The 25,106-nt window shown below is 41.2% G+C and overlaps 1 protein-coding gene and 1 long non-coding RNA gene across 4 annotated transcripts in view; one reads left to right on the forward strand and one right to left on the reverse strand.

Moving 5' to 3' along the window:
* LOC119496134 (pro-neuregulin-3, membrane-bound isoform) overlaps positions 1-25,106 on the reverse strand; it is a 403,417-nt gene that overhangs the window by 101,260 nt on the left and 277,051 nt on the right. The gene's annotated exons all lie outside the window — the stretch shown is intronic.
* Positions 5,682-7,082, forward strand: LOC119496135. 2 transcript variants are annotated; one of them, XR_005208645.1, is made up of 3 exons: positions 5,682-5,823; positions 6,673-6,822; positions 7,048-7,082. It is a non-coding gene; the product is annotated as an uncharacterized LOC119496135 (long non-coding RNA). The 2 variants fall into 2 exon arrangements; XR_005208646.1 differs by lacking the exon at positions 7,048-7,082 and having other exon boundaries at positions 5,682-6,482; positions 6,673-6,810.

Genomic DNA, 25,106 nt, shown 5'->3' on the forward strand with positions numbered 1-25,106 from the left:
CCTGACAGTGGTATAAAGCTCCTGTCTAATGGTCAGAAAGAGCATAGCTTTAGACATGTTTCTGAAAAGACAACTGACAGCCACATTCCTCTTTCTGCAGCAAATAGCAGGTATTCAAAGATGTAAAAATTCCACCCTCTACATTTCTCACAGTCTTATTTCTGGCAGCATCCGTGTTCACGGCTGGACTGCATCAGTCACCGTTGTGTTGGCAGTGATGGAGGCGGGCTGCACTCGAACACATAGGAGGAGCTGGACCAAACTCTGGATCACCGTCAAACAAATCTACGCCAGTAGACAGATTCTCTCTACCCCTGACTTCAAGTTTCTCAATCAGAGTGGAGCCAGCTGCTATTCAAGACATGCAGCTACCTGTAGTGCAATAGTTTAGTTCCTGTAGCCTTTTTATTGATATCTTGTACCAACTGCTACTTCCACTTGACAGTTTTCTCTCTAACGATACGGACAAGCTTCCCGTCAAAGTCGCTCCACAAAACTATGTCAACTTTTCTTTTTGGACGTGGTGAAAGACATATCACCCGACCATATACTTGCACAATATTTGGGACCCTAGTATCTTTTTCCTCCCCTTGACCCATTGCACATGAAGACGACACATAAACTTTCCATTTTGTCACTTTACTGTACCAAATACTTTCTCAATCCCAGGGGCGTCAAATATTGATGCTTTGTCACGGCCATCAGCGTTTGATACTGCCGCAGAAGGCACCCTGGTGGATGGGTCCAACAAACACAAGGCTTTCATCCAGGAGACCGCAGTTCGTGTCCCGTGCTTTAGTCAGCTGTTCGTCCGCGTCCTGTGTTCACAACGTCAAGTCACATTTTCACTTTAGAAACGTGTATACTGCAACCGAAAAGTGATGCTGAGGGGTCTGACAAAGCGTCAGTACAGTATGTGACGAGTTTGGGTGAGAATGTGTTTCAAATTTTGGGTGCTTGTGTTTGATTCAACATGTATTTGACAAAAATGTCAATTTGTTTGAAATTTTCATTTCATTAAGCCCATAATCCACATGGACTGCATAACATTGCTGTCTGATGACAACCACGTACAACATCTCCATATTTGGGATCTGAAGGACTAAATGTTCCTTTCTGGGATGAGAACATCTTCTTCTTCTTAAGCTGAATAAACTATTTAAACCCCAGTGGACTGCTTGAAAAATGCGTCGACACAAAGCCAGGAATGAACAAAAGAAAAAAAGTTTTGGAAGTACATGGTTCTCCTAGGGCAGCGATGATACTATCATTCTGAAACTGATATGAAGGGTAGACAAATTATTAGGAGAATGTGTGCAAAAAACAACTCTGATGTCTCCTTGAATAATCTGATCTTTAAAAAAACTTGTTTTGCATAATTCTTTTTTTTTTAGAACTGAGGCGGCAGGCAGCAGCGCTACGTTCTCTCACCTCAGTCCTCCGCCTTACTGCCATGTTCCCCTTAGCAGCTAATAACTACTCTCTAAACACTGTGTGCCTGACTTATATTGCGCAGTAAAATGACAACTGGGACACATGAAAATTCCTACCTAGTCTTTAGTTTCAGTTATTCAATGACAATTTTCTCTGAGCTGCTGGGGAAACAGACTGTCAGAGTGACAGTGTGATGTGTGATTCCTGCTCGTCGTTTTCACTCATTTCAGTGACAGTGAGTACAAAGTGGAGAGGAATGACACATCTGTCATCACACGGAGCGTCCCGCCCACGCGCCAACACAATATGCACGCATGACCACACACATGCATGTGCACAATACACATGCATGCATCGCTAATTCAATCTGATAGTTTCTGAAAGTGCACATGGCTGTGGTGCCATGACAACACATCCAGTTAAACACCATCCTCCTATTGTTATGCAGCTTTCTGTGTTGCTGTTTATGAAACATTCACAGCCATTTATGACCCTTTTGAAAAGCAAGTCACGGCTAATTTAGGGCAGAACGCCCCCCACTCATTGGTTGTAAATGTGTTATTGTGGCACGCATGGAGAGATATTCTAATATAATAGGCTGGTTGGTGGAAGGCTGCCAGAGTCGCATGGCGGCTGTGTAAAGTATTCTAGCGGAGCAAATTAGCTTCTCTGTCACACAGCAGCCGGGCAGGTTGTGTTTGAAAAGGCCTGTTTGTTGTTGTTGTTATGAACACACACAGACACACACACATTGCACTGGAGCAGTTAGATGGATTGGTGTGTCTACATGTGTGTGTGAATTGGACAAAGACAGATGAATGAGAGGAAGAAATGAAAGAGAGAAAGATGGAACAAGACCAATATTGGCGGGCCCGGCTTTTCCTGAGTGATTGGCACTAAGTGGCGTTCCCTAGTGGCGCCAATAAGACCGGTCCTCATCAGCCTCCATCCAGGCCTCGGGACCTGCGTGACACAGTGTACTCCGTGTCGATAACCCATTCCCAAGCTGAGTGTCTTGTCCCTCAGTGTCACAGTTTCAACTCCAACAGAAAAGAGACAGAGAGAGAGAGTTTTGGTTTCGCATTGTCTTCAGGTTTAATTATCCCTTTGGCAGGAACACGGCAGTCATTATTGTTGTGGATGCCAACACAGACTTAGGGAGGATTTTCTCTTCTAAAATTCTTGACGCTCGAATCAACTTGTGACCTAGTCTGCTGGTAATTGGGCTGCTTATCAACGCCGATGTCATGTCAAGGTGCTTCTAAAGCTCCAAAAGGTTTCTAACTGTGAAAATAATAATTTTTAATTGCAAACAGGGTGGAGAGGGAGAGAAATGTGGTAATTAGCAGTCATTCATTTTGAAGTATTAAAACAAATGTGACTTGAATTGTGGATGATTTGAACTAATGCCTCTGCGCTGTAAAGTGAAATAGAGTTCAAGGCTGACAAAGTTCGTTCTGAGGCTGAGGAGGACTTGATACTCTGAGTTCTACTGGAAAATCAGCTTTTCCCTATATTATGAACAATATACTGAACACAGTAGGCTTGCCATGGTAATTGGTGTTACCGGTGTTACACGGTGGTCGGGCACACAGCGATTATGTGACGTACTCGTACCCTGTAGTTCATTTTGGTGATGATTTTTGGTGATGATGGCAAAGGATTTGGTGTCGAAGCGGAAAGCAAAAATGCCTATTTGGCAATATTTCAGATATAAACCCAATGCTTTAAGCAGGGTTCCCGCGGGGTCTTAAAAAGTCTAAAATCCAATAATCTGAATTTAAGCCCTTAAAATTCCATGAAATGTGTTAAATACAATTTAGGCAAGTCTTAAAATTTCATTAACATTACTTTCCTTTAATAAAAGAAATCTTGCTTTTGAATGTTTTGTTTTTTTGAGCACGCCGTAACAAAACTGTAAAACGGAACCAAAAGGGAACAGCTGTGCTGCCCGGATAGAATTTATCAGAGCACACCCATTTCACGTTGCAGTCAAGGGGAGTGCAGGGTTTTTTCTTGCATAGAGAATTACGAGGCTGCCTCCGTTAAATTTATCCCCGCCTCCAGCTTTTGATAAAACTCTGATGGGTGCCTTCATGGAAAACACTATTTTCTAAATACCCATTGCACTTGATGGATTTCTGTCATTTGTAACTGCAATTGCGGCAATACGCCGTTGTGTTGGCGCTGTATCATAACCAGCACAGTGAACAAGGAAAGGCGCTGTCAAATTGCATTCATAACGGTCTTAAAAAGTCTTAAATTTGACTTGTTGAAACCTGCAGATACCCTGTATAAGGGAACCATAACGTTAATGAGGTATGAGGTCTACCGGAGAGTAAGTAAGTGTGCTACTCATATTGACTGTCATCTTTATTTGTAAAACGTCCGGTGTAATCGCTAACACCGGTGTTCCTCACTCACAGTGTCCTCACCGTCACATCCCTAATATACAGTATATTGAAATGAGTTTCCTACACAAAGTATAACAGTATCATCATCATGCCAAATAGAAAGTGGTGATTAGCATTCAGGGGAGCCGACGGAGACACATCGCAGTGATAAGTGGCACGTTGACCGCAATCAAAAGCTTCATTAAAAACGTTCACACCAATCTTTCCCTGCCGCCCTGCTCTTGAAGGTGAGAGCGGCGTGACAGTTAGTTACCCAGATAACAACCGATCCACGTACACCTCCCACTTTCTCAAACACAGCCACTTTCTCTTTCTGTTGCTTCTTTCTTGACTCCTAACCTCAACGGACGCACAATTACACACGACTCCTCCGCTCAAAACCTCGCTGTTGTTTTTGATTCATCGCCGTCTTTGCAGCCACACACCAAGGCCACCGCCAACACAGATTTTATATATCTACCACCTGGGCAGGGTTGCCAAAGTCTGTCCTATCTTATGAAACAAATATCCTAATTCACACGTTTATGCAATCTAACATGTATTGTTTTTCTCTGCATATTCTGCCTAAATCAGCTTCTAAAAAGCTTTCAATGAATCAAACCTCATGTTCAAAGTATGCCCTCTCTGCTCTGGTTGCTGATACTACATGGGATTACTGTACTAACATACAGTATAATTAGCTCAGCCATCATACTGATGCAACATTATTAGTGCATACAGTATGTACATGTTCATAAGCACCTTGTTGTCTCCAGAGTAATTAGGTGGCTTTTGCACACAGCCTCAAGGACAGTTTTACTGTTTACTGTCTTCGCTTTCATTATTCATTTTGGTGGTTAAACGACATTAGGCCCCGATCAGACAGAGAGTATTTTAGCAGCGAGCCAGAGGTGGAGTTTTGTTTTATAGTTTATGGTCTCAATCGCTAGTTTCAAGTCTTCTTCAATACAGCATGATGTTCATTTAGTAAATTATGGTTCCATTTAGAGTCAAATAGACCATAAAGCAGGGGATGCTTTTGTGATTGACATTGTCCGGTCGGGGAGTTGTCCATGTTTTGGTCTTATAACTTTAACCCTTTCAGTTCATCAAAGTTAATTATAACGTTTTTGGTCGCCTAAAAAAATGTCTTATTTGTATTTGGTTGTACTTAGCTCCGCCCTCTCGTGTCATTTCTGGTTGCAAAAATGTGAGAAATGCCGGAGGCCAGGGAAGTTATATTTTCGGTGCATAGTAAAGGAATATATTCTAATTTTAGTCGTATATTGTTTTTCCTCCCTAATTTTATAATATGTCTGAGGAGAATGTTGACATTCCCAACTGCCTTATACCTTTGCATTTTCTGCATTATGTTACCCACTGGCTAGCTTGCTAAACTGTTAACCTCTGTGGCTTCTAGACGCCGACAGTAACGTTAATATTGCCGTTGCTTAGCAGCGGTGTTCTCACGACTTAACCACTTGAACGCCAAACATATCTAGTACACGACTTCCCATGTCGTAAACACAAGCTCACAAGTTTTATTTGAAGGCACCATAAGTCCACTTCTTATATACAGCCTAGGATCTGAACAGAAGACAGCAGGCCTGGAGGCAAATTAGTGCGGTAATCAAAATTTCATGCAAGGTTTTTTTCATCAATTTAAACTGTATTATTAAGTATTAGGTAGCGTACACTTCATGGTTTATTTGAAGCTAACATTAGTACTCATCCAGTGGTTGCCAAGCAACAATTAAAAAAACAACAACTGCAGAACACTCTCTGTCTGATCAGAGCCTTATGATGCAATAAATGTGAGCTGCTTTCACAGTTTTAATTCTGCTCTATGAACAGTATGTATGTACCGGACCGCCCACAGAGATGGCTGGGCCCCGGAGTAGTTCCAGTGAGTGGGCCTCTCTTTCTCCTACTGTATACTGAGAGAGACTTACTCAGTGATGGAGTCTACATACAATTAAGTCCAACATTATTACAGGTCAGGTGGCCAGCTGCCCATGCTTTTATTTTTTCAATGAATAGAATATTTTCCATACGATCTTAAGATTAGTTAATAATAAAATATAACACTGAGCTTTGGCTCTGCTGGCTTGTAATTAGTCCAGTCCGCACTATATTATACAATTAGCTTTGGCTATACAATGTAAACATAATGCTATATAGGCTACGGCTGCATAGCACCTGCAAATTATAGATAACAATGCTATTATTCATTTTATCAGCTGCATCAGGTCCATTCAAACTCGCTCCCCCAGATTTACTTACTAAAATACTATTTATACTATGGCATGCCCTCCCACCATATATCCAAAGGAATATGCATGTCATGCTTTAACTGTTTGTTTAAATTTATGTTTAATTTATTTTGATTGAATTCCAATGGTAGAGAAAGAAGTAAAAAACACTTTTACAATTGACAGCAATGCCATTTTTATTGGAAAGAACATTATAAGATAATCTTTGTATAAGTTCCTCTTATGGTTTATGCCCCCTAAAGATCTTACATGAAACGACAAACCATTCACTTTAATGTACAATTTCATAATCGTTTCCATGGAAACTAAAGTGAGCTCTCACCCTGTTCGTCTTCATAAAGGCACGTCTACAGTGACTTCAGGTGTCGTCGGCTCTGCTTACGTGCGTTCATTATTTATCTCAACATTTGAGAAAATCAATAGCACACGAGGTCTATTAAAGTTTCTATTGTTGCCGCCACCCAAAGGCTTTTTTGATTTTATTGTGCTGGATGTGCAACAAGAAATATTTGTGCTTGAGCTGTTGTTATTGCTGAGCTGAGGTTATTTCTGTCTCCCCAATCTGTTCACAGAGCACAGATCACTTGAGCCCAACTCAGAAATTGCTCTGCAAACCCTCTGATACGTTCCCAATAGAAGTGCAGCGTCTTCACTTTAATGAGTAAAAAGCCATCAACAAAGCCAGTCAGGATGTTTCAGCCGTAGGAGAACAACATGATACTGTAATTAGGGAAGAACGTGCTTTCAAAATAAGAGCAGACAAAATGATGAAACAAGAAATCAATCACTCAATCGATACATTTTTTCTCTGTCTTTTTCATCCTTTTTTATGTCTTTCTTTTCTTGTGTTTACCTCCCTCCGTCCGTCTGTCTGTCTCCCTGCTTGTGTTTGTGTGTCTCCCTCCTTTGAAATAACCTCCATGGCTAATGATCTGCTGTGACCTCAGCGATCTTTAATTGAATAATAAATGAGCAGATCTTATCCCGGGCTCATCTCCAGCAGACTGAAGAACGCAGACACTCACACAAACACACACAATACAAACTCCCAAGGTCAAACATTAAGAACAAAATACTGACTTGGTGTGGAATTCGATTTACATACTGCATATGTGCTTCACGTATATATGTGGACTAACAAAATATGTTGCTCCTAAACTGTAATGACTTTAAAGCTCCACCAATCAATATTTCTAATAAATCAAAAGGTTATGTGGAATGGTGGAAGAGGCCGCTCACAATAACGAGGCTACAGAGAATTAGCGCTCAACTCTGCAACTCAATGGAGCTTTTACTGGCTAATTTAGCTCATTGTTTTAGTTGTATGATCAGAAATTATGCACTAATTTGCCCCTTTTCCAAATATACAAGCTCTGATCTATGCTACCTGCCTATAGCAACAAACGGTTTGGTACAGTTAGGTAGCAACTAGTTGGGGAAGGAAGTGGGACTTCAAGATATTGTTCTCAAGAGTTGATGTAGACCAAACCAGATCTCACAATCATCAGGTGGACAAAAACACAACTCTAAATGAATGCTAATGGTGCTGCTAGCTGTGTAAACAGGTGAGTGATAACATGTTAGCTATAACAACTTCATAAGGCAATAATATATCAGGTATGTATGTTTTCAACCAACACGTTTTCACTCCCAACTCCTCAAACACTGCCGCTTGGTCAGTGTCCCTCTTATGTTACTTTTGGACAGACCAGGGACGGTGTGCCAATGTATGCTTGTTACATACACGATGTCCACGGTGTTGACGATACTAATGAGTCACGTGACTTACGACTGACGTGATAATCAACGTTACTTTTAGTTCCACGCTGGACACGAACAGCGGTCTCCTGGTTCAAAGCCTTTTTGTTTGTTTGACCCATCAACCTCCCCGTCCCGTCCGCCTGCCCTTAGCGGACTCTCACGCTATTAATACTACGTCACTTGCTGCGACCATCGAGTCACACCGCGGGTGGGTTCACATTGGAGTTAATTGAAAACCCGGTTCGTCACGTACTGTCGCTACATCCCTCCGTGTGTTGGTTTCCGATGCCGAGGGGCGCTGAGCAAAAAGTGGTATTCGATGAGTTGGGAGTGAGAACGGATTGTGTCAACCTGATCTCGTGGGAAGGTGTATAAATAGCACGACATTACAAGGACATTCTGCACGTCATGAGAATGTTATTTTAACCTTTTTGTTTGTCATTTTTACACCAAGCAACAAAACCACGGTAACGGCCTCAGTTTGATTTAGGTAACAAAACCACTTAGTTAGTTTTACAAAAAAAACATCATCATTGGGCTTAAAATAAATACGTAAACTTAAGTTAATACGTGCGTAAACAATGTAACAGAGGTACGAAAAACATGTGACTAACAAACAAAAATAACTCAAAAACACTAGACCCAAATACATCCAAGGATAATAGACCCAAACCAAAATGTGGTCGGTCCAAAAAGACCCTAATAGAGATATAACCCCAATACTGGCGGCTGTGTGATGCTTCACCAACTAATGAGCAGTAACTCTCCATTTTGTGTCAAAAAACTCTTTTATCTCCTGATAATTATGACCCACTACATGATCAGAGCTGATGGCTGCTAGAGTCTGCTTGCATCCCCTCGGGTGTGACATATATTGACACACACTCTTCACGACCCTCTCAGATACTTAGAACTACCAATGAAGACCTCTCATGGGTCTGTCAGCTTGTTGAGGAGTTCTTCTTCTGCCTCCCCTGGTGGTCAAAAAAAGTTAATGGAGGTTTAAAGTGCTTCTTCTCCATTATCATATTGCTGCCTTTATGCTTCAGTAACATGCACCAAACAAAAGCAGTATTAATAATCCATCGCTTCCTTCCACAATTTTGTAAAATGCCAAACCCCTGGTAACAAGTCGTAATAAGTGAAATGTCTGTGGAGTGCGATCCAGTTGGCAAAGAGATGATAATATCATCAACTGCCAAAAGCAGCCCTCTTTGAATGTCAGGCAAGAATGGAGACGTTACTCACTCCCAAATAATATCCTCAAACTGGAATCACTTGATGATGATACAGGAAATATTGTTATTAAATAAATCATAGGATTGATGCGTGAAAACAAAAGCTCGCCAACCCCGTTGTGAAATAGTCTCAACGCAGTGTGAAGTGTGCAAATAAAGACGGGTGATTGAGAAGGGCTATTTGGGTGCACGGTGGTCCTCGGTGGGCGTGTTAGCGCCGCAACTTCATTTACATACATTTCTCAGTAAGTAAGATGGAAGCTGTGTTATTAACTTTGGCAACCGAGGCGCAAAGAATTCCCACAAAGAGCAATCTGGCTTAGCATCAAGGTCGGAGCAACACCGGAGATGGTGTGGAGTTTTTTTGAATATGGAGATTAGTATGAGAGAGAGAGAGAGAGAGAGAGAGAGAGAGAGAGAGAGAGAATGAGTGAGGCCAGAGCAGCACTTGGACGCAGGGACTTGTGGGGAGGAAGCTGTTTTATCAGAGCTGTTCAGAGCTCCTCACATTACAGCCCCATAACCATGCTTCCACTCCCTGATCAACTTAATGGGCAGACTGGGGCTTTTAGGCCCTCCGCCATCCTCCTGCACACTTCCACACATGCATGATCACACATGCATGCACGGACACACACAGTACGCCCTATAACTGAATTAAGCAACTGGGAAACCAAAGATATCACAGGCGTCCAGGCACACAGAATGAGAGAGAGGAGAGGTTTGATAGAGAGAAAGAGAGAGAGGAGAGAGATCATGAAACAGAGACAGAGAGGAGGAGTGTGAGTGTGTGTGTGTGTGTGTGTGTGGCCGTGTGATTTGGACGGTGAGGATGAGCCGCCAGCTGCTGGGAGGTTTGGCGTTGATATGACAGAGCGAGGCTTGCCATGGGGTGTGACAGCATCGACACTGAGTCCCCATACAGACACAGACATTAACACACACACACACACAGAGGGGCACTTGTGAACACTATAAGCTAGCAAAGCTACAACTTAGACAACAATAAAGCTACTTAGAGAAGTGGCTAATTACAATGAAGCTTCTTAATACAAAAACTAAATTATAATTTGAGGTGTTGAGGCATTAGGAGGATATGAGGCTCGTCTTTACTCTTCATAAGTTATTATTACTGCTGACCGTTATCCAAAGCTTCCACAGTGTTTACAAGTTAGGGAGAAAACAATAATCAAACATGACAAGGATATTGTTGGTTGTCATGTTTTCCCCGAGCTAGTGAATCATGGTCGTTAAAGCTTCTCACAAAAATTTGAACACACTGTTGACTGTTTATTTTATCATATTTCGTTAAAAAATAAAGCCAACAGGAACTAATAACTCTGACGACAATAAAAACAAGCCGTGTGCGTTACCAGGTTTAAACAGTCATTTTTTATATGAAGTGCAGTGAAAACCACCAGTCTGTTCTCATTCCCAGGGCGTCAAAACACCGAGGCTTTGTCACGGCCGTCGGCGTGTGTTTCCGCCACGCTAGACGGCCTTTAGTGCCGGTGTGAAACACACCAGATAACGCTTATAAAAAGTGCGCCGGGAGTGTGGTGACGTAGTTTAAAGAGCGAAAAGACACACTGGGCAGGTGGGAAGGAGGGGAGGTGGATGGGTCCAACAAACACAAGGCTTTCATCCAGGAGACTGTTGTTTGTGTGCCGTGCGTCACGTTACAATCAACTGATTGTTCAGTGTCATTTTCACTGTACAAACGTAGGAGTTTTAAGCCCAACCATGTAGTTTTTTCCTTAAACCTAACTAAGTGGTTTTGTTGCCTAATCCTAAAGTGACAACATGCCAAGGGACGTGATGCCAAGCCAAGCCAAGGGGCGTGACAAAGCGGTGGTATTTAATAAGTTGGGATGACAATGTGTTTAAACTAAAGTACTAGTTGTATGAAATGTAGGAAAAACGTATTTTGAAATCTAAAACATTTTGTTACTCAAAGTTACTACGAGGAACTTTAATTTTCTGTTGATTTTGGCGGTTCCAGTGGACAAAAGCGCTAGTTTTTCCAAGCACCAAAGTCCCTTTAGAAAACCTCTCATTTTACGGCAGTAGGGTTTTACAGTCTTCCTCGCTCAGTCCTGGTTCTGGTGTTGGTGTTGGCTCCCAGCGGGGACCGGCAGAGCAGCGTGGCGAAGCTCTGCTCACGGCCGGAGGAGGAGGAGGAGGAGCTGCTGCTGCTGCCGGGTGTGAAGCTCTCCACCTCCCGCCGGAGCTCCGACCGCAGGTAGAAAGGCGGCAGCAAAGCCGGATCTGGGTCTGTACGCGGTGGACTGGTCGCTGCCGGAGGGCCCACTTGAGTCTCAACTGGAGTTTCCGGTGAACCTGCATGATTTCGTTGTTTTAATAGTTCCTCACAGTATTGGAGTGGTCCAAACATTGGTGACACAATAAAATGATTGGATCCTAGAGTAGTGTAGTACAAACACTACTCACTTCAACACAGGTGTGAATGCACGCATGTCTCATGGTGGCTCATTTTCAGTCCTCACTCTAAAGGCGACATCAGTCCTCGGCCGTCCCGTACGCACAAACACCTGACACAGCACCAAAAGCCGGACACTATGTACATTTTCATTGAACTGGATCCAAACTAATCATCCATCAAGGTTATGTTCGACGGCAGCCAGCAGTAAACCCCCACAGTAATTGGTCCATTCAACCTCTCCTTGGTGTTTTCATCTCTAATGGCTTTTCAATTCACCCATTTCCACCATCAGGCAGTGGGCCTTGAAATAAATCACTTCCCTTATAATACAGTGTTTTTTCTCCCACATCAGCAATGTAGATTGGTCCGATTTATCGGTGCTTTTGTGCTTCATTCTTGCCTTCCGCTTTATCTTTTGTTTTGCTTTCTCGGTTTCTATGTGGCTGTTTGGAACCTACAGTGAGTTGAGAAATACAAGGTCTTTGGGGAACTATATATATATTTCTTCTTTCATATTCTCTCATATTCTTCCCCCTCTCTGTCTCTGCCTGTCTCCACAGCGCAGTAAAACTCCCCAGCCACCTTCACACGGTTGCCACGGTAACCGCCTACCCACCCTCACTTTGAACGTGTGTTTGTGTGTGTACGTGTGTGGATGTGTCCGTGTGTGCATGGGTGTGTGTGTGAGAGTAATAGTGTGTGTGTGTTTAGAGACGTGAAAACATGTCTGCTGGTCGCCTGTCTTACCACCTCGAGGCCTTTCCCTCATCAGAGGCTGTCTGTGCTACACAACACACACATGTGCACACACACGGACACACTCAAGAGACTTCCTGTGTTCTTAAGACTGTGGGAATCCAAAAACTGATACTATACAAACATTACGTACTGAATGCAAAGCGCTGGAACGTACAGGCTAACAACAGCAGCCAAAAAATGGCTTGTTTTTTTACATTTTTCGTAGCTATTTCATCACTAAATTCACTTTTGAGGTGAGAAATTAACTGTGTAGATTTAGAATATCGGCAGTTTTACAATATTAGATGGCGATTTGAACATTTGCTCCGATATTTTCATAGTTTAGTAGCTCCACAAACTGCCGTGACAGCTAGCTAGCACCTGCCGAGGTCGCTACCTCGCCAGCCGGGCGGTCACGCTCACAGACCGCTATGAGCTGGCTGGAGCTCTCTAGAGACCGGTCTGTAGACGAGGGGCTTTTAGTCCCTTGTTGACGGATAGTTTGTTTAAATATCACAACACAGATGTCCATTATAAATTAACAGGAACCTGTTTATCTGCTTTTTTGGTGTTGAAAAGCTCCACAATCGTCCGCAGGCGTAGCTCGCTGGAGAGCCGGCCAGTGACGCTCACAGACCGGCTACAGAGTGGCGAGGGAAGAGGCGAGGGAAAGACAGATCCCTGCTGAGACAACATCAACCTTTTTAACATTACTCTAATATCTGGAGGGAGATCAGTCCACCTTTTATTGTTGTAACTGAAAAAGCAGTTTGAGTAAATGTTGTGGATCGATGTTTTATATTTCCTGTCTCCCCTCGTTGATGATCCTGTTTGTCTCACTTCACTATGAGCTGTTAGAATAAATAGTTTAAGGGCTGGTGGAGCTAAACCTGCAGTATCTTATAAAATAAACAAACATTGGTCATAAACAAAAAATCAAAGTTGTATTGTTCGATAATATTGTAATAGTGGTATGAGTTTGTTTTTTTGTCCAGCCTGGTCTAACATACTGCTAAATACATCGCTTTAACGGTTTCATACTGCGTACTGCTGAGTTTTCTTTGGTTTTAGAAGTAAAAGAGACGACGCCAGGGAGCTGCACCACAACAGTAAAGAACAAGGCTCTATATGTAATCCAGTCAGCTGGGTTGGATTATTGATTTTTGACGTCAAATGTATCTTTATCCATTTTGTTAAAGCCTCAAATTCTATGTTCATGCAAATGAAGCATTTAGTAGACCTAAATGGAAATGTCAAGCAAACATTTTATGCAAAAATATGTTTGGATAATTTGACAAATAAGTCCCAGAAATGTTTTTTGTCTAATACTGAATAGGTTTGACATTGAAAAATGGTTCTTCCTCCTCTCTGTGTAAGTGGCTTTGGACACGACGGAGCAAATATTTGTCAAGCACGGCCTCTTGTGTATATTTTGCTATTACAGTAAAATGCTTTCTTTATGTAAAATCTGCATATTTCTTCTTGCAGGGCAAAAAGGAAAATCCACTTCTACCTTTTCATAAGACACATGAAAAACAAAACCTTGACTCGGGGATACACAGGAGACGACGTTCTGCTGGGATTCAATCCTGCACAGGTGAGGCGTTCAATGCTCCCGAGGCTGACTTTCACCTCTGCTATTTGAATGCATTTTAAACACTGGTTGCCAGTAAACCACAGACTGGTGATGGGTGTGGTTTGTCTGCAGTATCATTTTAAATGTCACCAAGCTGCTACTCCCTTATGTCTTTATCACTACTGTCAGACTACTCACTGGCATCATTACCATTACTGAAACACACATACAGAACTGTAATATGTGTATTGTATGTGATGCCACTTGAAATAATATATTGAAATTGGAAGGTTTTAGAAGTAACGACACAAAGGCAAGTCATGAATTATTCAAACCCGTATACTATTTACATTCAGAGATATCCACCTCGGCACTGAGAGACCGTCACACGTCTTTTCTGATCTGTGCGGTGTGTTTTGCATAAAAAAAGCAGGAACCATAAATGCACTGACATTTAATTCAGATGTAGCCTAAAGTCTGATCACAGCACCGTGTCTGTAATGTAAAAAGGCACATCGTAAAAGGGAAATCTACCAGAGAGAGAGAGAGTGAGAGAGAATGTGTAAAACGAGAAGAATACATGTAATTTGATTGTAATTGTTTGTGCAACAAGGGAGGAACAAATGACGTAATTTAGCAAATTAAAAGAAACACGTATTCTTGCTTTTTATCAGCTGCTGATGCTTTAAACATGTAATATGTACGCTCCCCTGCAAGCAACACCTGGCCGAATGAAAGTGAATTTATTATCCAATATAAGCATTTCAAAATTGTTGTTGATTAATTTCCTGTTTATTTATTAATCCATTCATTGGCTAATTGTTTTTGGATGACAATAAATGAAAGAAAGGTGTTTATGGCCTCGAGGTTGGAGCTAGAATGAAGAACATGTTGCTTGCTATTTCACCTGTCAGCTGCTACAGTATATACACAGCGCTGACTTAACTTAACCCTACAATAATTTGTACAATAATTCAACTGTACAATACTGTCATTAATACTGCATTTATACTGTTCATTCAAGAAATATTCATATTCATTTCTTATTTATACCTTCTGCGATTTATAATATTAAAGGTCCCATATTGTAAAAAGTGAGATTTTGGATGTCTTTTATATTATAAAGCAGGTTTTAAGTGCCTTATAAATACTGTTAAACTATCAAAACGCTCAATATATGGAGAAACACACACAGCCCGAATTCAAAAATTGTGCGTTTGAAACAAGCCGTTAGGATTTCTGTCCATTTGTGATGTCACAAATCTACAATAGTTAGACCATTACACAGATTTAAAACCTAAACATACTAAATGTGTCCCAGTTTATTTCCGGTTGCAGTGAATGTGAACGAAATCAGCTGACAGGAAGTAAACATGGACCCAAACTGTTGCCTAGCAACGCAATTGAACAGAGCGTTTCAGACTGAGGGTGAATACAGGTATATCCAGGCAGACTGTATGAGGAAAATAAAGTTAACATTAACATTACAGCATGTAAACATGTTCCAGTAGAAACATAAAATACAAGTATGAACCTGAGAATGAGCACGATATGAGACCTTTAACACACTTAATAGATGCCAATTCTCAGCATTTTGTATTTACTTATTTGCCCTGTGGTTATTTGTTATATATTACACGTGTTAATGCAAATATTTGTACACATTTCATATTTGTTATATCCTCATTGTCTTTAAATTTTAGTACTTTTATTTCTTTACATATATATTTATATATATTGTAGCATTATGTATATGATTTGCATACTCCTTTATTTCTTTATACACAAGCAACTGTAACACCCCGGGGATTAATAAAGTATTTCTCATTCTGATTCTGTTAAGATGAATTTTCTTTGAAGGGTTGAGAATACATTAGGAGTGAGAAACAGTGGGCATATGGCACCGCATTATATTCACCAAGAAAATGTTCTAAGGGGCTCAAAGCTTGTTTTCCCACAAGCCCCATATTCCTTAAATCTTCCCATCTCCATTGATGAACTGTGCTGATCCCTAAAGCTAAATGCTTTTGGGCAGAAAGGAGACATACTATATTATTTATATGGACAAATGTTCAAGGAGAAGCTCTCTGGGTATTATGCTGAAATTGTGCTCTTTAGCTATCGGGCTTAGGGCTGCCTTGCAGATTGAGTTTAGGGCTGCAAATCTAAGAAAGGATTTAAGGCCTTTTGCCCTGCAGGTGAAAGACCCATTTATGAAGCAAACGACCTCCTTGTTCTAGATATTTTTTGTAGATCTCCCCAATAGTGCCTTGAGCTTAATTTGGCATCTCTTTCTGCGCAAATCTCTGGATCTCACACAGCTAGATTGTGGTCCATGTGGTGCTGAATTAAATTGCAGGATACAGACTGAGACAGACCAGAGATAGCTGATTGGAAGGGATCTATTCCACCTTTGCACCCAACCTTTCACCCAAAATGAAGTCGCTATAACAAAGTAAAAAGGCACCAAAAATGTGTAGAGCATATAATTCATGTGGAATTTTATTAGAATATTCCTACGTTTTTGCACCCGTCTTTTAAACGGTGTGTCTTTTAAAGGTTGTTTGTTGATGTTCTGCTCTTGATGTTTGTCCTGAATTAATTCTACTGTTTTGCTTTGTTGTTTGGTTGTTAATTTATGCACTGCGATGAAGCCAAAGAAATGTTTTTTTTTCCTCACACTGCTGACAATAGTTTCCAAATAAATAACTTACTAATACTAACTGCATTTGTTTATTTTAAGTTTAAGTTATTCATGCATTTTTTGTAATTTGTAGTATAATATTTATTATATAATATGCAAGCCACACATGCACTTATTTACAGAGGCCTCTCTGGGACCTGCGTTCTTGTTTGCTGTGTCTGTGTTGTTGTGTCGTACTTGAGAGGTGTTTGGATCATAGACTGTATATAAAAAGTGGACGTAGTCACCATGACGCCACCCATTGGTTTGTGGACTGCATTTTTGAAGCCTCGCGTTCGGCATTTTAGCCATCGCCATCTTTGTTTATTGGAACCCGAAGTGACACGAGAGGGTGGAGCTAAGTACGACCGAATGCTGACTGAGACATTTTTAGGCGACCAAAATGTTATAATTAACTTTGATGAAGTGAAAACACACCGTGAAAGGGTTAAAGTTGTAACTCAAAAAAAACAATGGACAACTCCGTGGTAGCGACCTGTCAATCACAAGGTAGCCCCGCCCTAAAGCATCCCCTGCTTTATGGTCTATCTGACTCTAAATGGGACCATAATTTACTAAATGAACATCATGCTGTATTGAAGAAGACTTGAAACCAGCGATATGCTGGCCTCTTGGCCAGGTCTCCCTTGCAGAAGAGATCGTTGATCTCAACTGGTTAAATATGGGATAAAAAACCAAAACATTTGAGTTTGACGTGTCTTGAAAGAAACAAGACACATCATACACCCAAACTGCACAATGCATACGGTGTAAGCATCAGTGTATGCCTTATCATATCAAGCAGCAATGCCTATATCGCCTTAGCTAAATATCATCTGCTTTATCCCATTATCATATCGCACATGCGTTCATACCACAAGCATAAATCACACTTGCACATGTTATTGGATCAAACCCACATCACTGACACAGAGGGGCATGTCTGCCAGTAGCTTCATCCCCCTTATCCTGTCACCCAGATGAGGAACATTAAAGGACTTCCCTGCTTGGGCCTCAGGAGGCCAAACACGGCCAGCCAATGGGATCGTCAAGGAGGCGTCACGTGACCCCCGCAAAGAGAGATCATGTTGTAGATCATGACAATCCTTTTTCTCTGTGTGTAAGTGTTCATGTGTGTGCATGATGTGTGTGTTTTTAAATCCTCTCGGTAGAAGGGGATTATACGATACAACAACCAGAGGGGTTATGCACAAGTGTCAGGTGGTTATTTGCATGCAAATGGCAGAGAGAGAGAATAGAAGAGAGAGAGAGAGACAGGCCATGGAGCTGCAAACTGTGTCCTCTGATCGTGAACTGCCACAACCACGAGGCAAGAAAGACTGTTTGAATGCACGGATGTTTGCGTGTGTGCTTGATAATCTCCTAAAAACGTGCAGGGTTGCATCTCTCGAGGATTCGACACATTTGCACCTGAGTCTTGTGTTTACTTACAGGCTTCAGTAATATGATATGATTATGATTCATCTGCACTGTACACAGCTCCTATTTTTTCTCCCTCCTCAGTTAGTGTGTCAATCCTCTATTATGTAGCTATCTGGGATGTGCCAGCCCCAATTAACCAGGTCAAATTCCTTGTGCATCTGCTGTATCCTACTTGGCAAATGAAAGGGGGCTCCCGTTCCTCACGCTCAGAGCTCAAATCCAACGCGTTTCTCTGCTGCACCGAAACAACAATGTGTCTGCTGATGAGGACGCATGCATGCTATACTTTCATAGCTTCTTTGAAATGTCTTTTAAATGATGCGACAAAACCGTGGTAATACTCAGTCAGACAGCGGCTGTACCACGGTTTTGCACTCTGCGGCTCACGGTACTGCAGTTTCACAAGCGTGTCAGAAAACTACGGTGGCCTTCAGGTAACGTAGAAATGTGAATGGCTACTGTAGAAACAGGGCGGACTCGGTGAAGAGGAGCCGCTCCCTATGTAAATATGAAGGGCTCATTCTAAGCTAACAAAAACACAACGGTTCTTAGTTTCAGGTGATTATACACCAATGAAAAAGTTATAGTTGTGAATGTTATATTCCATATCTGCTAATAGATCCCCAGAAACGTTACACACTGTTCCTTTAAGGTAGAGTGATGTGAAGGAATAATTCATAAACCAGTGTCGACTGTTGGGAGGAAACAGGGTGAGAGTCATAGTCTCTGATGCCAAAGTTTCATGCTGTGTACACTCAACAGTCCATCCTGGACTCCCGAGGAGGTTTTGTGCTGGTTAAACAATGAGAGGACAGTCATTATTTATACATAGAGGCTTGTTGGGAACAAAGTAACATATGAGATTTGAAATGTTTGGAAAAAAAATGCTTTTCTGTTCTGATGAAGACAGTCTGACTAAATGCAGTTTGGTTAGCTCACACTGCCAAACTAGTCATTGATATTTGAGTTTAAAATTCTGTGACGTTGGGGACAAAAGACACATGACGCTGCTAGTCCTTAATTTCTTTGTGCTTGTAGCTCAGCGTAACAATCAACAGCAGCCAACTCTGTTCTACTAAACTCAGCACCACGGACAGCGACTCACAGATCAAGCCCATACAAGCCATACAACAGTCGAACATGTCTGAGGTCTGAGGGACGTGTGATGATTATAACACCATCTGACACCCGTTTGTTGTACCGACCACATACCACACTGGTTTCTGATGGCTTCAAGTACAGTGTCGTCACAACTACGCTGTTGCACACTGATCTGATGTATGAATCACATTTGATATTGGCATGACTGATTGACATGCAGCAGTTGGACTTTATGACGACTCTATAATGAATAAAAGCTTTAAAGAGGACATATCATGACACTTTTTCAGTGCTTGTGCACATACATTTGGGTATCTGGAGTGCCTACCAACCCACACACTGGGTAATAAGACAACCCAGTCGGTTATTTGTGGGTTGATTGGATCAGAAAACATGTGATTCAACAAGCAGTACAGATTCAGCTCCCCTTCCTATGTCACATGCAGAACATATCGGCCACAGCGTGAGAACCACCTTGGCAACAAACCCTCAGGAAGAGCGTCGGTCGTCGATCCCAACTTTCGTAGTGGCCAAACGGCAGTACTGCAACTTCCGTGTCCGTCACGTGACGCCATTGGGCCCAAAAATACTTTTTCCCATAGACTTACATTGGGAAAGAGACGTCTGTAACTCAGCGGATTATTTTTTTTAGGTGAATCAACTCCCCAGTATGAACACTCTAATAGCCCTTATTTAAAAAAATACATTTTTAAAGTTGTAAAACGCACTAATAGCTGTATCCAGAGTTATTTTCCTTTCTCCATTCATGTAAATGAGACCCAGACCGAGGCTGGAGCGCAAGCTGTGACGACGGCGTGACGTTGGGACCCCGTGACCGAGTTATGTGACCGAGCGGACGCTACTGCGCATGTTCCATGTGCCCAAGATACGGGTACTTTTCCAGGCGGAAGTCGAACCATTTAGGCTTCATTTGCCACTGAGCAACTTTCATAGGAATGAACGGGGCCCCGCCTCCAACGCTGTAGGCACTGAAACGGAGCGTTTCAGATGGAAGGTGAATACAGGTATATTCAGACAGACAGGATGAGAAAAATACTGTCTTTTTGAACATTAAAGCATGTAAATATGTTCTAGTAGAAACCTAAAATACACCTGAAAATGAGCATGATATGTCCCCTTTAATACATGTGCAGTGCATATCAACGGACATCTCATTAATGTGTAAATTAATACATACAGTATTGGCTCAAGTAAGTGATGCCAGGACCTGCAGTCTCCCACTAATCCAACACATCAGGAGTCAGCAGGATAATCCCAGTTATATCATGATATCATGGCCTGCTCTGGCAGTGTGCACACATTCATGTTAAAGAGACAAAAGAATCATTGTAATCTGTCAATATGTGTGTGATGCACACATGTGTGAAGAACGCTCTTTTTTTTAGAAGATAAGCAGCACATTTACATACTGTACACACTGTATACACCAGCGATTACTGTGAATAACGAGATTAGGTAATTGTTTGATTAAAGTGTTTACATGGTTCCCACTAACCTGATTTCCCAAATTTTACATGATGTGTGTGATAATCTAGTTAGTGTACAGAAAGATGGGAGGTAGCCTGCAGGAATCTGATTAGCATAACAAAATAAGAGAGAGGGGAAGTGGAGGGACTTTGGTTTTATTGCATTGATGAATCTTCTTTCATGTATTTCAAATTCGTTTTTCGACCACGATGCTGCTGTTTAATGTGTAGAACACTTTGTTCACAATACCCAGAGTAAAATACTGAACGGAATCAGAGTGATTGTAAAAGTACGACTGGAATGCACGCGATAATAACGTGTGAACGCAAATTCTCTAACACATTAATGCAATAGATCTTTTGGAGGATGTAGTGGGCTCAATTGTAAAGCTAGAGTGAAGATACTGGTATCATATGAAACTAAAAAATCAAAGGAATCTATTGGTACCAACCATGTCATACTAGCTTGTCGTGAAGGACATTATATAACGCTCCAAACTTGCACTAAATTTTGGCGAGGAAAAACTGTCATGGCCATTTTCAAAGGGGTCCCTTGACCTCTGACCTCCAGATAAGTGAATGTAAATGGGTTCTATGGGTACCCACGAGTCTCCCCTTTACAGACATGCCCACTTTATGATAATCACATGCAGTTTGGGGCAAGTCATAGTCAAGTCAGCACACTGACACACTGACAGCTGTTGTTGCCTGTTGGGCTGCAGTTTGCCATGTTATGATTTGAGCATATTGTTTTATGCTAAATGCAGTACCTGTGAGGGTTTCTGGACAATATCTGTCATTGTTTTGTGTTGTTAATTGATTTACAATAATAAATATATACATACATCTGCATAAAGCAGCATATTTGCCCACTCCCATGTTGATAAGAGGATTAAATACTTGACAAATCTGCCTTTCAGGTAAATTTTGAACAGATATAAAATTTGCAATTAATCAAGATTAAATATTTTAATCAACTGACAGCCATATATTAAATACATTATCATCTGAAACACAGATAGTTAGCTGAGATACTGAAAATTTAATTTCTTATTTATGTATATTAATATATTCAATATTTATTTTTCTCATACATAGAAAGAATTGATGATGTTGGTCCTGTATTTATCACTATAATATTAATGTTTTTTTTAATTTTAATTAACCAATGCAAGGTTTGTGGTATGTTAATAAAATATGCCTTTATGGGCTACAGTAAACAAACAAACTTTTTTCTTGCACATTTTTAGCTGTATTATTAAAGATAAATATAACGTATGTTGCAAGTCAACCTGCCGTTTCCTGGTGAATGCTGGGGGTTATCTCATGGGAGATGTGCATTTCTGAATCTATTATCTTTGGAACCTGTTATGGAAACCCATCATTGAGGACATGAGTACATGAGTACATCACGGGATGCTCACACAGTGAACATGATCTCCATATTATACGCTTGAGAGCCACGCTGACTACATGAGTGAATCTATAAAACATCCCATGAAATCCCTACAAAACTATATGCGGTAGGAACATGTTCACACGACAAGGTGGTGACAAATCATACAGCAAACTGCATACATTAGTACAGTGGAGCACTTATACTGGAGGTGAAAGGTGCTTGATGATAAAATGCACCGCTTAAGAGTGCATACCTTCGTACAGTTTGTAATCTCAACGTGTTAACGTTGGCCGCGAGGATATTCTGACACAAGAGAGAGAGGAATTAGCATATAGAGTCCATGAATCATTAATAAGAAGATTAATTGATGTTTCCATTCATTAATGAGGCGGGGACGACGAACAAGGCTTGACACGTCAGAGTGCCACGGCATGAAAGTGGATTAGTCTTGTCTAAGAAGCCAGGACGCCATTATTCTGTGTACTAAGTCCCATTTAATACTGAGGGGAAACACACAGGCTTAACTGTGTGCGTATGTGTATTTGACTTTGTGGATTTGTGGGAGTGTGGCTCTGTATGTGTGGGGTCTGAGGTCTTTGGGTGGGCTTAAAGAAGGTTCTCTCTCCCTGGTGAAAGCAGGAATTTTCAGCATTTTCAAAGTCTCTGACCAGCAGAGGGCACCATAACAGACTAAAATTACAAATCTTGAAGTGCTAACTGTAAGAAAATCCAAATGTTCTTAATAACAGGGCATCTAGGGCACAATCAAGGTACTGTATGTGCATTAAGTTTCATGATGTCCGGAGACAAAGACAGGCAGCAGAAACAGCTGATCAGTCATGTGAGTTTAACGTTCGCTTCATCAGAATTTAATCGGCAAAGGTGTTTCCATAAATCCATCTAGTGCATCAACTCTTTTACAACAAAGATAAAAAAAAAAAACACCAAGTGAGCATAAAACTTTTTTCCTCAATTGAGAAAGTTTTATCGAATTTTGCCGTTTCCATACAGCTTTTTTTAATGCCATGAAAATGCTCATAAAAATGAGTTTATGGACGATATGACGTGAGCTGAGATTTACGGTGACAAAGTCACATCCATTCTGAGCCCAGAAGCGTCCGTTACGCATTTATCTCTGTACGTTCATGAAGTGGAGTCATCTAGCTTTGAGATCAGCACAAGTTAAGATATTTTAAAATGATGCAGACTTTATCTCAATTAAGGGAATTATTGTCTGTTTGCATGTAGCCTCATCTTTCCATTGACTTTGTATGCATCACGCTGCCTTCTAATTTGCTTCACGTTCATTCTTAACACACTTGTACACCCGTCTCAAACCATCTGTCCTCTCCATCCGTTGGAGACATTAGCATTTTGTCCCTCAAAGCTGTGTTTCCCGCCTCGTGAATGTCACCGCATCTCAGTCGCACAGCCAGTGCTCTTATTATCCCGGCTGACTCATAACAGCAGAATGAGGTTAAACTCTTAAATCACCAACATTACAGGTACAGTAAACACACTTCTTAAGCTTGTTTCTGTTTGTCAGGACGAGCTGCAGGATGACAGCAGGTTCCTGTGAGGATAATTGTCATGCATAGCTGGTCATCCTCCCCCCCCTCCACCGGGCCCGTTGGCCTGCCGAGGCGGCGACAGCAGGCCCAGGTGCTTCCTGTAGTCCTGCAGTCTTCCAGTGTTTCAAGGTTCCAGAGAGCGGATGGGAGATGTGACCGCTGAGGTCATGCTTGTCACGTTTCCCTGGCTGACTTCTGTCTCTAACCTCTATCTGCCTCGTCTCTGTCTCTCTCTTCCTCTCACCAGCTTTTTTTTCCCCCCTCAACTATGCTTCTCTCCTTTCAGACATGCCCGGCTGCATAATTCAAGACAGAGAGCAAGCTCTGATCAGACAAAAGGAAAGAAGCAAAAAAAAAAAAGATTGTTTTTTGAGGAGGTAATGAATATTTAAAGCAGGGGAAAGGGACATTTCTTAAGCTGTGTGCCTTGAATTGTTTTTGTCAATTTTTGCCAAAGTGAGTCGTATCATGACGGAAATAAGAGCAGCAGTATTTTTATTTTATTTTTTTTAAACAAATGCATTGTTAACACGGTCTGTCTATTGTGGCCCATTGTGTTCCATTAGCTTGACACATTCAAAACACCGAGCAGAGGCCTTTGAAGGCTGTGATCTACGGAGCAAACTCTAACAAAGTCCAACTCAAATCCTGTTTTCATGGCAACAAAGGCGAACCCCATGTCCGTAACTTCACTACATCATTAAAAAAATGTACCGCCATATTTAGGTGGAACTGATGTTTTTTGTATACATATTTTATTAAACTTAGACGGGGGGCTAGACAACACGTTATTTTGGTTAACTGAATCACAAATCCTGAATCATTATCACCATCTGGGATTAAAAGTAGCACACCCAAGTTCACAATGTCAGCATGTTCCTTTGAACCTTTAGATAGATGGATAGATGGATGGTTAGATGGATAGATAGATAGATAGATAGCAGTGGAGGATGGTCCTTAGAGGCAGAAGAGGTTGCTCCTCCTCTATCATGAGAGGTAAGAGAGTGTAGGAAGGTCTGGATTCTTCCTCATAACTACCTTCCAAAGTATTCATAAATATCACCCTGTCAATCACTACTTGCAGAAATAAACAAAAAAGACAAAAATATTTGTCATTGATCATATCTTTAAAGACATTATTATGGGATAATGTGGTGTTTGGTTTCTTCAAAAAACCCTCAAACAATATTTTTCTTAAAATAAATTTGATGGGTTTTCTTCTAATCTTTTATTCATAAATATAAATTTAACAATAAATATCTTATTTTGTTGTTTTCTTGAAGGATGTTGAGCAATATGTGATAACCACTTTCTAATTTGACTAAGAAAAAAAGGCTATTCAGACACTCAATATATGCAGGTTGTGTGAAATACCCCCGGTTCTTGTCATTGTTATACTGAATGTGAATTATATTCTTTAGTTTCATAAAGAAAGAAAGTAGAGATAAGTAGCCAACTAGTGTAAAAGAACATGACGCCGTGGGTTGGTTTTCCTCCTGTCCTCTCCAATGTTTTGAGTCACCAGCCGCCACTGATAGATAGATAGATAGATGGATGGATGGATGG

Source organism: Sebastes umbrosus, chromosome 10 (assembly GCF_015220745.1).
Source record: "Sebastes umbrosus isolate fSebUmb1 chromosome 10, fSebUmb1.pri, whole genome shotgun sequence".
Taxonomy (NCBI): Eukaryota; Metazoa; Chordata; class Actinopteri; order Perciformes; family Sebastidae; genus Sebastes; species Sebastes umbrosus.